This window comes from Humulus lupulus, chromosome 1 (genome assembly GCF_963169125.1).
Source record: "Humulus lupulus chromosome 1, drHumLupu1.1, whole genome shotgun sequence".
Classification (NCBI taxonomy): Eukaryota; Viridiplantae; Streptophyta; class Magnoliopsida; order Rosales; family Cannabaceae; genus Humulus; species Humulus lupulus.
The window spans coordinates 262,316,582-262,328,991 of record NC_084793.1 but is presented as its reverse complement, the minus strand read 5'-3'; positions in this window follow the sequence as shown (position 1 = coordinate 262,328,991).

Below are 12,410 nucleotides of genomic sequence, written 5' to 3'. Positions count from 1 at the left end.
CATTTTGTCACATTATTTAATCTAATATTATATTATATGAAATAATATAACAGTCCCCACTCCAGAAATGGAGATAAGAGTCACAACCCTAGCCATCATGACGAATATAGAAAAAATTGTCAAGGAGCTGGTCATGGAGAGCAATTTAAGGCTAGTCAGCCTTTTATAACCTCACCAGGAAGTGAGGGAATACACTGCAGGGAGTGTCACTGGAGAGGGCACTAGAGGACAAGATAACCCCGAGCAGCAGCAGGATGTGTCACAACCCCAAAGGCGTCGACCAACAGGAGTGACCATTCGAGAACCTTCCCTCAATACTCGAGCAGCTAATACTCCTACCCCACATGGGAGAGGAAAACAAAAACTACCAGGATATACTGGTCCCATACTCGAATCTGCTGACAAGAACGATATAGATTTCTCACTCTTAAATAAACTACCCATCCCTTGTCATTTATTTGATAGGGATGGCAACTTTAAATTTACGACTAGTGGTTTTAGCTTGGACTTCTTCGAGTTAGATAGTGAGTGTAGCAGTAGCTCTTTAGATAATGTAGCGACCGGTAATAATAGTTTGGGTATACTACTTAGAATTTCTTTTTAGTTTGTTTCTTTATTGTGCCAAACCATTTCTTGACATATCTGCTCGTTTGTTTTTGTTTAGTAATCATGCCATCCAACGACGCCTTTGGCATCTATGCTTCTGCAGACACTCCAACGAGCAAGACGAAGTCGAGCAGAAGAAAATCTGGAGAAGGCAGTGGGGAACCTTCAAAGAAAAAGGCTCGACTAGAGGCCACTCCAGCTCCCATTCCTTCCAGATCAACAACTCCTCCTCCTCCTCGCACTGATCCTTCCACCGACCAAATGGGAAGATCTTTGGCTGCAGAATTGCTGAGCAATGCTTATAGCTCAGCAAACGACAAACTGCAGAGATTTTCCAAGCACCTTCGCAGCCAGGAGGCCTTTGCCTGTCTTCCTTCGTTGAAACCCAGCCAGGTCCTTGCTCGTGGGTTCATTTAACTCCTGAGTGTAAGTTTCTTCTGTATTGGGTTTTAGTCAAACAACATTTCCTTTGATTAGCTCTGAAAGCTTCATTCTTCTACTGTTTGCAGGGTATCTTGACCATGAACAACGCCTGGCACCACGCTGAGGAAATCAATGTAAAGCATGCCGAGGAGATTTGTAGAGTCCAAGAACTTTACTTAGCTAAGTTAGATAGTAGTATAATAGTAAAAATAGTATTATCTTTGTAACTGCGGATTTTTGGTTCAGACTGGGATTTATTTGGACACTCATAGTAGTACTTGTAGATTTTCTAAGTTTAACCTATAGTGTAGGAATATGAATTTTAATCTAAGGTTTGATTAATATGACTGATATTGAGGATAATATTTATTATACTATAAGGTTTAGATAAGAACCAATAGGAAAATAGTACACGTTATGTATGGGTTTAATAATGATTAAGTATTTTGAGGATTTAATTTATTAAGGTTAAAATTTGAATACTCTAAGGTCAGTCAGCAGCTTTGAAAACGTTTAAGGGCTTAGTCAAGGCTGTTTACTCAATTCAAATTAAGCTAAAAATTTGTAATTTCGTGTTTAAATAATCAGCGTATGCCGATATATCGCAGCTATAGGGGGCGATATATCGCAGCACGAAGATACGAAAAACACGAAACGATGCACGACTGCCTCGGGCATACTGGCCCAGGCGATATATCGCCTACAGGGGGCGATATATCGCCCCTCTCAGCATAATTTGAAAGTTTTTGAAATCATTTTCCATTCAACCCTTCAACCTCTTGATAAGTCCAGCATCTTTTTGAACGAGTCTTCAGCCTCTGCTGAACGATAATTCAAATTATTTTCACTTAAAAAGCCATTATTTTTATTCAAGTTAAATGAAGATCTCTTCATTCCTAAACTCTATAAATAGGACCTAGTACCCAGCCATTATTCATCTTTTACTCTAAGTTTAGAGGCTGCAAGTTTATAGGTGAGTGTGAGAGTGTAAACACTTGGGTTGGGAATCATAAGCTTGATCATCATAAGCTTATCAAAACACTTGGGAAGTAAGATTTTATAGCATTTCGGTTCAAGGTTTAGATCGGTCTTATAAGTCTTCAAGGTATCCCAAACTCTAGTTCGTTTCTGTACTTTTTCTTTAAAAGTTCTCATAGTCTTCTACTCATTCTAACCTTATTCTTATTTTGGTTAGGAAATCTAAGTTCTTGAGCAAAAGGTTTTGGTAAGTATAGTTTTAAAAGTATAGTTCCTTCATCTCTTTCATCTATTTCATCTCTTTTTCTTCAATAGACTCACCCTTTCATAAATGGTTTTTAGGAGTGTTCCAAAGTCTCAACTCTGTCCTCATATCCCGGTAATTTTGGTAAGGAAAATATGATAGAATTTATATGTTATATGCTTTTTATATGTTATCTTATGTTTTTATGTTATGAAATATGTTATGTTATGTTATGTTATGTATGTTTGTAGGCTTGGGCATATGACCCATATGACTAACAAGCCCCAAATGGATTATGGGCATATGACCTGCTTAGCTTGTAGGACCCCACTAATCTAATGGGCATATGACTTGTTTAGTCTATGGGACCCCAAGTAATAATGGCCATTATAGTATGTGTATGATATAAGTGTTATGTTATGTTTTTATGTTTCTTATGAAATTTATGTATATGAACTATGTGTTAGATTTTCCTTGCTGGGCATTAGGCTCATTCCTTTTTGTTTATATGTGCAGGAAAATAGTCTTAGTGGCGGGAAAGGTTCTTGGAAGCTTGGAGAATGTGTATTGAGGTTGAATGGATTCAAGAGCCGAGCGTTACGATTCGAGGATGTAGTTTTGTTTTTTATGGTTTTTACATGTATTTTTCCGCACTTGTTATGTAATCCCTTTTTATTTTAAATTATGTTTTGTTTTGTTTTTAGCAACAATGGGATCCCATATCCTAACCTAAATTTTATGTAAGTTTAACTCTTATTTTTACAAGTTTCTTAATAAAGTTATGGTATTTTCACTTGTAAGTTTTATTAAGGATTAGTATGTATAGTTTTCGTTAATGGTCCAAAAGTCTAGAGTAGTTGGGTCATTACAAGATTAAGGCATGGGAAGCCAAGGCTAAGGCAGTTGCCGAGGAGACCAAGGCATGGGAGGCCAAGGTCAAAGCAGCTGAAGACAAAGTTGTTGTTTTATTCGAGGAGCTGAAGAAGAGCCAAGAAGATCTGGCCAAGGTTGCTGCTGCCAAGGAGAAATTTAAGGAAGCTTCTGAGACTAACTACAAGGAAGCAGCCAAGGTTCAAGAGGATCTGGAGGCGAGCATGAAGGAGGCTACTGGTCTAGAGGAGCGAGTGAAGCTGCTCGAGGAGAAAAACTCCCAAAACTTGGAGAGGATCCGAGGAGCCACCTTCAACTGCTTCTACATGTTTTGGAAGAACAATCCAGAGGCATACTTCGACTATCTTCCCGAGCAGGTAAAACAAGCTGAACTTGCCAAATGTGCTACTCTCCTAGAGGAGGAGAGAAATGCTCAAAATGACTCGGATTTTCCTGAAATTTCCTTGGCAACAAGCATCGATGGTGCTGAAGAAGAAGGTGGACCTTCAGTCGACCAACTGCCTCAACAGGACCCTCCCTCAGTTGCACAATAAAAAAAATTATTTATGTAATTAAAAAACATGAACAACAGTTTGTGATGGTAAGACAATTTGCTGCCTAAGGCAGCTTTTCTTTTCTTTTAATATTTTTAATTACATCCGAGCAGTATTTGCTCGCAGTGTAAAGAAATTTCATTGTGATATTATAATATATATTCTCATTGCTATTATAAAATCTGCTCGTATGACTGAACTTAGCATAACACTTTATTGATATTTTCACAAAATTAACGAATTTTTTTTAAATATTCTATAAGTGGCGTAGTATGCTTTCCCTTATTTTGCTAGTGTGTTTACATATGTTTGTTGATATGATTTGCTGGATTAGTATCTTATATGCCCCCCAAGTGATCGAGAAGTCTAAGGTTCTCGGTCACTGGCCATGACCAATACCTATTCGAACATTACTGCTCGCGTACATATAAATAATCAATGATAATATAGCAAAACTACACACGTAATGAGCAAATACTTGTAATAAATACAATAATTGGCAAGAATAACTTGCTGCGCACAGTTCCTTTTATTTCTTGTAATAAAATGGACAAGATTCGTGTCTATACGAGTGATCAAAAATTGATCTTACACTTATAAGCGACCAGCCATCTAACTGACCAGCCCTTGTTCACAAACTTGTAAAAAGTAAAATTAATACAAGCCAACTCTTTAAAAATAATTGTTCATTGGTAATACTTGCGCATGTGTTCTCCATTCCAATAGCGAGAAGTGAGATCTCCATTTAAGCGAGCAAGTTTGTGAGTGCCTGGTTGAAGAATTTCTTCAATTTTATATGGACCTTCCATATTATTGCCAATCAGTTCTTTGAATATATGGTTGACTAGTCGCCGGTAAGTCGCACCAGTATTTTTCAAACCGAAGGGCATTACTTTGTAGCAGTGAAGTCATGTATCTATTCGAAAGCTAGTGTGATCTTCATTAGGTGGATGCATAATAATTTGATTATAACCGGAGTACTCGTCCATGAATGATAAAACTTCATGTCCTGATGTAGCATTGACCAGCTGGTCGATTCTTGGAAGTGGGAAACAATCCTTCGGGCAGACTTTATTAAGGTCTGTGAAATCCATGCACGTCCTCCATTTACCATTTGGCTTGGGAACTAATACAGGATTAGAGACCCAAGATGGATAAAACACTACCCTAACGAATCCATTTTCCTTCAGCTTCTCGACTTCTTCTTTTAGAGTTCTAGATCTATCTTTGTCGAGCACCCTTCTTTTTTGTTGTACAAGTGGATGACTTTTGTCTATATTAAAGACATGGTTGATCACTGCTAGGTCTATCCCAACCATATCGTTATGTGACCAGGCAAAGACCTCCTCGTGTCTCTTCAAAAACTCCACTAGTTTGTTTTTCTTTGTTGTCTCTAAGTTTTTATCGACTTTCACAACCCTGGTCAGATCTTTCTCTTCTAGTTGGACCTCCTTGAGGTCCTCCAGAGGCCCAATGTTTTCTTCAAAATCCCCAAAGCGAGGATCTAAGTCCCTATCCTCACTTTGGGAAACGCCCTATTTGGTGACTTGTTCACCTGATTGGGCTTGCGTTTCAATTACTACTAGCAACCTTTTCTCGAATTTGCTCCTCGATTTTCCTCTTCTTGCCTTTGTGGTCAAGGAATTGTAGCATTCTCTGGCTTCTCGCTGGTTTCCCAACACGCAGCCAACTTCTGCATTGGTTGGAAATTTCATGGCCAGATGCCAGACCGAAGTTATGGCTCGCAGATCGACGAGTATGGGTCTTCCAATCATAGCATTATATGCAGACGGACAATCAACTACTATAAAAGTAGCGAGTAATGTCCTATTCGCAGGTGCAGTTCCTGCTGTGACTGGAAGTCTGATCGACCCTATTGGTGCTAGCCCTTCGCCAGAAAAACCATAGATGGTTTGGTTGCATGACTCTAAATCTTACACTGACAATTTCATTCTTTCCAGTGAAGATTTATACAAAATGTTGACAGAGCTTCATGTATCCACCAATACTTGTTTTACCATCATGTTGGCGATTTGAACATCCACGACCAGAGGATCTAAGTGGGGAAATCAGACATGCTATGCGTCCAGCTCGGAGAAAGTTAGTAATTCTTCCTCTGTTCAAGCTTTTTTGGGGGTTCGCTCCTCAACGTTCAGCATTTCAATGTCCTAATCATGACGTAGGGTTCTGACATATTTATCCCTCGCCCTACCACTGTCACCTGCTATATGTGGTCCTCCGCAGATGGTCAACAATGTACCAGCGATAGAAGCTAGCTGTAGAGGAGGCGAGCGTTGGCGTACAGGCGCCTACTCGTTACCTCCATAAGCCTCCTGCTGAGAACTTTCACTTGCTCGCACATATCTCCTTAGATGTCCTTGTCGAATAACGAACTCAATCTCATCCTTGAGATAATTACACTCGTTGGTGTCATGGCCATAGTTGTTGTGAAAATGACAAAACTTGGTCGTGTCCCTGATCGGGGCTGGTCGCCTAAAGGGAATGGTGGTATGACTAGCCTAATATACTTCAGCTCGGCTATCGACTAGGGCAGTGTAATTGGTGAACCTTGGATCATATCTATTTTGTTTGGGGCGCTTGCTATCAGATGTCGCTGGTTCGATGTTCGCCCCTTTTCCCCCATTCTTACTGTTACCTTTGTCGTTGTCGTTGGGCTTACCAAACCCATTTACGGCTTTGGTCGGGTCTTCTTTCTTACCCTGGTCGTCCTTTGGGGACTTTCCTTCATTGGCAATGGCCTCCTCGAGTTTGATATAATTGTCTGCTCGATATAGAAATTCTTGAGTGCTCTTGACTCCATTTTTCAACAGACTACTCCAGAGGAGAGAATGGCATCGCACTCTAGCTGTGAGTGCCATCATCTTTCCCTCATCTCCAAAAGTTTTGGCCTGAGGTGCTGCTCACATAAACCGCTGGATATACTCCCCGAGAGTTTCTCCTTCCTTTTGTCAAATGTCGACCAACTGATTAGCTTCTGTTGGATGTATTCGACCAGCATAAAACTGCCCATAAAACTCCTTCACGAACATCTCCCAGGAAACTATAATGGTCGGAGGGGAACTTGAAATACCATTCCTGAGCAGATTCAGACAAAGTGGCAGGAAAAATCATGCACCGAGCATCTTCCGACACCTTCTGGATGTCCATTTGTATCTCAAATTTGTTCACGTGAGACACTAGATCTTCTCCTCCCGTAAAGTTGGGTAGAATTGGAATTTTGAATTTGCTCGGAACTTCTGCCACAACAATTCTATTAATGAATGGAGTGCCCTTCCTTCGATCAAACTCTATGTGGGACATTTTATTCCCAACTAGCTACTGCACGGCTTGATTCAAGGCATCTATCTGAGCCTGTACAACATCTGGTATTGTTGGAGCGGCTGGTGTCGGGGGGAAGTACTCGTCATGTCTTTCTCTTTGGTTATTGAGCACATCTCTTAGATCTTCATCCCTACGTCTCTGCTCGCTTGCGCCTAGTCGCTCAAAGACATTGGGCTGTTTAGGCTGTCCCCCAGCATTTTGGCTCGTCAGTCAGTTTTCCATTGGTGGAGGATTTTGTTGTCCGCCTTTCTCCTCATGTTGCCGACCATTGTTCCTCCTACCATAGTCCACCTCATTATAATCATGGTCATCTCTGAATTGCAACCTATGAGTGTGCGACCTGCTGTATGCACTGTTCCCCTCTCTTCCTTCTGGTATGTCTCAATAAACAGGGAGAGGTTTGCGTTGATCGTTAGGTCCTCTGACATGACTATGTCATGGGGGATCCCAGACCGTAGAGCCTCAGTCCACTTGCCTTCTTCTTCCTGAGGGGCGCTGTCCTCGATCAGGAGGGTTCTGTTCCCTAGCTGTCTGGCATCTAGGGCTTCTGGGATGCTGCTCGACCCTAATTTGCCTGTGCTGCTGAACGTTATCTCAACCAGATCGAGAGGGCGGTTGCTGCTCATTATTTCCGTCAGGATTTTGGGCTGGTCTTTCCTGCTGAGCAGCGAGAGGTTGCTCTGTTCCTTGAGGACTCCTTGGGTGTGGTGGATTATGATGATACTGGGGACGCTCTGACTGCGGATTTTGTTGAGGGTGAGAGCTTGGTGGTTGATCTGGTTGAGAGGTTGGTGCAAGTTGTCCTCGAGCCAACTGAATAACTGCTTCAAAAGCTACTGTGGCATCTCTCTGGCGGCGATCCATGTCAGCTTGCCGCTCATTCAGTTCTCGGCGCTGCCGGTCAATCTCCCTTTGCTGCAGCACTATCGTTTCAGCCACATTCTCTTGATTAGCTTTTAGAGTAGCTAATTCCTCTTGCAATACAATCAAAATTGTTCCCAAGGTTTCAGTATCCATCTTTTCCTCTTCTAGTTCCATCTGTGGCTCGTCCTCTGCTACATCTTGTGGAGGAGGTTGATTTAGTATACTTCTAGATGTCTGCCCTGTCTGACCCGCATTCCTGGAAGTTTTCGTCATTGTTTATCCTGAATGTCTTGAGTTCAACTCTCAACGAAAAAAATATTGACCGAATATTGATAATCATGTTGTACAAAAAAATATTGATAATAAATAAAATAAAGTTAATATTAATATGTATATTTTATTAATCTATTTATTGTAACGATACAAAGAATAATAAACACTAACAATTTATAATGAAACATTTTTATTGAGTTTTTTTTTCAATTAAAATAAAATAGTTTATCTTCCAAAAAGGTAAGTGCCTTTTAATATTCACAATCTGTACATATTTTAAAATATATATGATTAAAAAATATAATGTATTAATAAAAGAAATCAGTAAAAACAAATAATATAAAATAAGTAAACAAATCATCATAACCTTTCCCAATCAACACATATTTTAACGTATACAATTAAAAAAGAGCCCTACCGTATAAAATTCTGAATAATTTATATTACCGAAAACTAAGTTCAAACATGCTATTTTTCACGCGCATAAAAAAATTAGTCACGCGTGCAATAATCTATTTTCGGCACTGTAAATTATTCAAAATTTTCTAAAAATTTGCAGGATGCTCTAAATAACTACAATATACATAGTCATAAAAAATAATCGCGCCGAAAACTATTCACGGGTTGATAACACAAAAGAGCCCTACGGTAGGGCTCTTTTTTAAGGCCCTACCATAGAATTATTCTATATTTTAAAAGTGTTTTTTTCTTTGTTGAAAAGCTATTATAAAATAAATATCAAATTTAATCATAATAATGATATATGTTAAGTCTGAACTCATTTGAAAATTAATGGTCTTTTTGAAAAAATAAAAATCTAATTGTATGCATATATGAATTAATATTAATTAATAAATAAATAATCATAAAAATCTAAACATAATTAACAAAATTCTAAAATTTTAAATTGGATATTCAAATATAAAAATCTAAATGTACTTAGAGAAACATATTTTATACATAAAACAATAACAAAAAAAATAAAAACTAAAAGAAATTGTTAATAATTTTTTTTAGAAAAATTAGATAGAATACTTTTATGAAAAAAGTAATTGTATTCTATAAATATTATCCGCACAAGTTATGATAAATATGTAATTTTTTTTCTTTTATAAAAAATAGGAGTAAAATAGGTATTATGAAAGATTTATTGAAACGAAAAAATAGCTTACGTGTTTTTTTAGAAGTTATTCCTGAAAAAACTGGTGAGTCACTGTTTCTCTAAAATGTTCTTCTAAATTCAAAAAACTGATTTTTAATTTCATTCAAATATACCTAAAAGTAACTTTAAGATTTCAAAAAAAATTTCAAAGTCATACCAAACAGGCCCTTGTTTGGCTTTACTTAGGTTGGCTTTACTTAGGTGGTTATGACATTTTAAATGGTTGATTAGTCTCTTATGTGATATGTTTAATTGTTCTTTGTTGAGCTTTCCTGGCCTCTAACAAACTTTGTATGCATAACTAATTAATGGAATTCTATTATTCTTGAAAAAAAAATTAAAATAGCAACTAAACAAAAGAATGTAACAAATATATATATATATATATATATATATTTATATTTATTGGCTCAAATGTGTGTTAGCAAGTTGGAACCGATCTTTTTTTTTTTTTTGACAAATTAGTGTCAAATCTTCTAGTTTGGATGCAAACACGTCCCTGTGAACATTGCTAAATAAACTTTAACAAATAGGATTCAATGCAGTTTGGTCTATATTTATTTGTGTGTATTGGCAAATTGATCCCTGCCTTCTTATTTTTAAGATATTTTTAACTTTTAATGTTAAAAATAGTATTAAAAATTATCATAATTAATTAAATATATTTAATATAACTACAAAAAAAATATTATAGTTTAAATTAAAATAGTAAAAAGTTGAATTAAAAAACATAAAAATAATATAAAATAAAGAAAAAATTGAATAACAATAAAAAATATAGGTGAGTACTTAGAGCACTCCTATCCGGTGCTCTACTTCAACCTTTAAAATACCTCCCAAAACACACATTTTTCTATTTTACCTCTAAGTTTTACATTTTACCATACATCAGATTCTCTATTTTTTTCTCTATATCATTTAAATATTATATTTTCAAACATTTTTTATTCATTTCAAATATTTTTTATAACTATCAATAATATTCTAATATATTTTAATATTATAATATTGGGTTAAATGATGAATAGTGTACATTAAATATAGCTTGGTACTGTAGCTTTATCTAAAAATATTTGTAAAATACATCATCCAATGTATACCCATTTTTGTTAGTTTTAGCTATTTTTTTTACATATTTTGGTAATATAACTCACCCAATGTGAGTGCTCTTAGTGGTTACCTCAAATATGTAACAATCAATGATTACATTAATTTTAGTCATTGCATTGCTATTGAATGGTTGTAATTAATTCAGTAATTAACTAACAATAATTAATGAGTAACATGTAACTTGATACTAATTTGTTCTATATTATTTATTTAAAATATTTGTTTCCTTATAAAATACTAATTATGATTTATTTTATTTTAAAATATATTTAATTATAATTACTAATTAGTTTTTAAAAAATTAAAATTTTCAATCAAAATATTAGATAAGGTTCTTAATTTTAGCAATTAACATTCATAATTATTTCTATTCTTTTTATTTAAGTCCCTATTATAATTTTTTTACCACTTACATCATTGACCAAATTTTGTTTTATAAGTAATAATTTAAAAAATCTTTAACATCAAAACACATTGTTTGTGCATCTATCTATCTGATACACGTACAAACTAACAAATAAAAACAACACGTAGAGAGAGTCAAGCAATAGCAAAGTATATCGCGAGTTCTTTGTTTACAATTTTAGTACATTTTATTTATTTATTATTTGTAGTTTACCAAGATTTCTGGCTCCATCTTTGATTGCAGCTTGCAGGATGAGATGTTTCACAACTTTAAGTTTGACAGAGTGGGCTGTTAGGCTTATTTCAAGAATTACAAACGATGAGGATATTTTTATTGAAGGTGATGCACTACTACAACATTAAATGCTCGTTGGATGTCTTTATTTTTTTCCTTCATTTGATGAAGTGGGTTTCATTTTTGCTAACATTTGTTTGTTTGGTAGATATCGGTACTACAAATTAATGCGGAGAATAACTTTTTATCATAAGATGAGATGATTTCGATTGTGGACACATGTCGCAGCGTACAATTATTGGGTCGTGGTGCCCGAGGCGGTCAATGTACAGATTAGGGTATTTTAAGGAAGGTAAAAAGTGGAATTTCACATTCGAAGCACAAACTATTATTTAAGCAACATTATAACAATTTTTGAAAGAAAAACCATAAGGAGAGACTCAGGGGGTGTTTGTTTTGAGTAGTTAAGTTGACTTGAAAAGTGTAGAGGGATTTAGAATTGATGTAATATTAAACTCTTGTATACAAAATGGTTCACTTTACCCTTAACATACATGTAGGGTCTACACAAATTTTTAACTTTACCCCTTTAAAATTTGAACCAAACATAGGAAGGAATTTAGATTCTCATTCCCACATTTACTTTACCTCATACCAAACACCCCCTCAAGGAAACATTTTGTGGAAACAAAAACTTGGAGATCAACTAGTTCTATCATTCTTTTTCTTCTTCTTCTTTTACTTTCTCTTGTATTAATGTTTATATTTAGTTTGATAGATTTGATTATGTTCAGCATGAACTAATTTCTTATTAGTGTATTGATGGATTCTTCTTGAAACCTTATGATTATCTAATGAAGTTTTTATGAATTCCCTATCAATATTGTGAATTGTTTGACTTGTGTTTAATGTTTGTGAATGTTTGATCACCATTTACATGATTTATATGATTTTAACTTGAGATCTGAGAAGTTAAGGATAAATATGTTATAGTCAAATAATCATAGATTTATATTGGACGAGAGTACCTGTATGATTTGTGTAGCTTAGGGATTATGTGTTTAATGCCTGTGATATGCTAATTTACCACAGATATGTAGAAGATTTTCTTATTGTAGAGAGTTATATGTCCTAGTAAGAATATAATTTATAATTGTAATATGCTATCACAATAGAGATAAGAATTCTTAAATTTACATTAAAGAGGCATAGGTGGATAGTTGATGAAGTTAATAACCCTAACTCTTATTCCATTAAATTAATATTTAGTATTGAGTTCTATATTGTTCTATTTTATGGTTTTATTGTTTTATTCCTTTAGTTTTATAAATTTTGAATTCATTA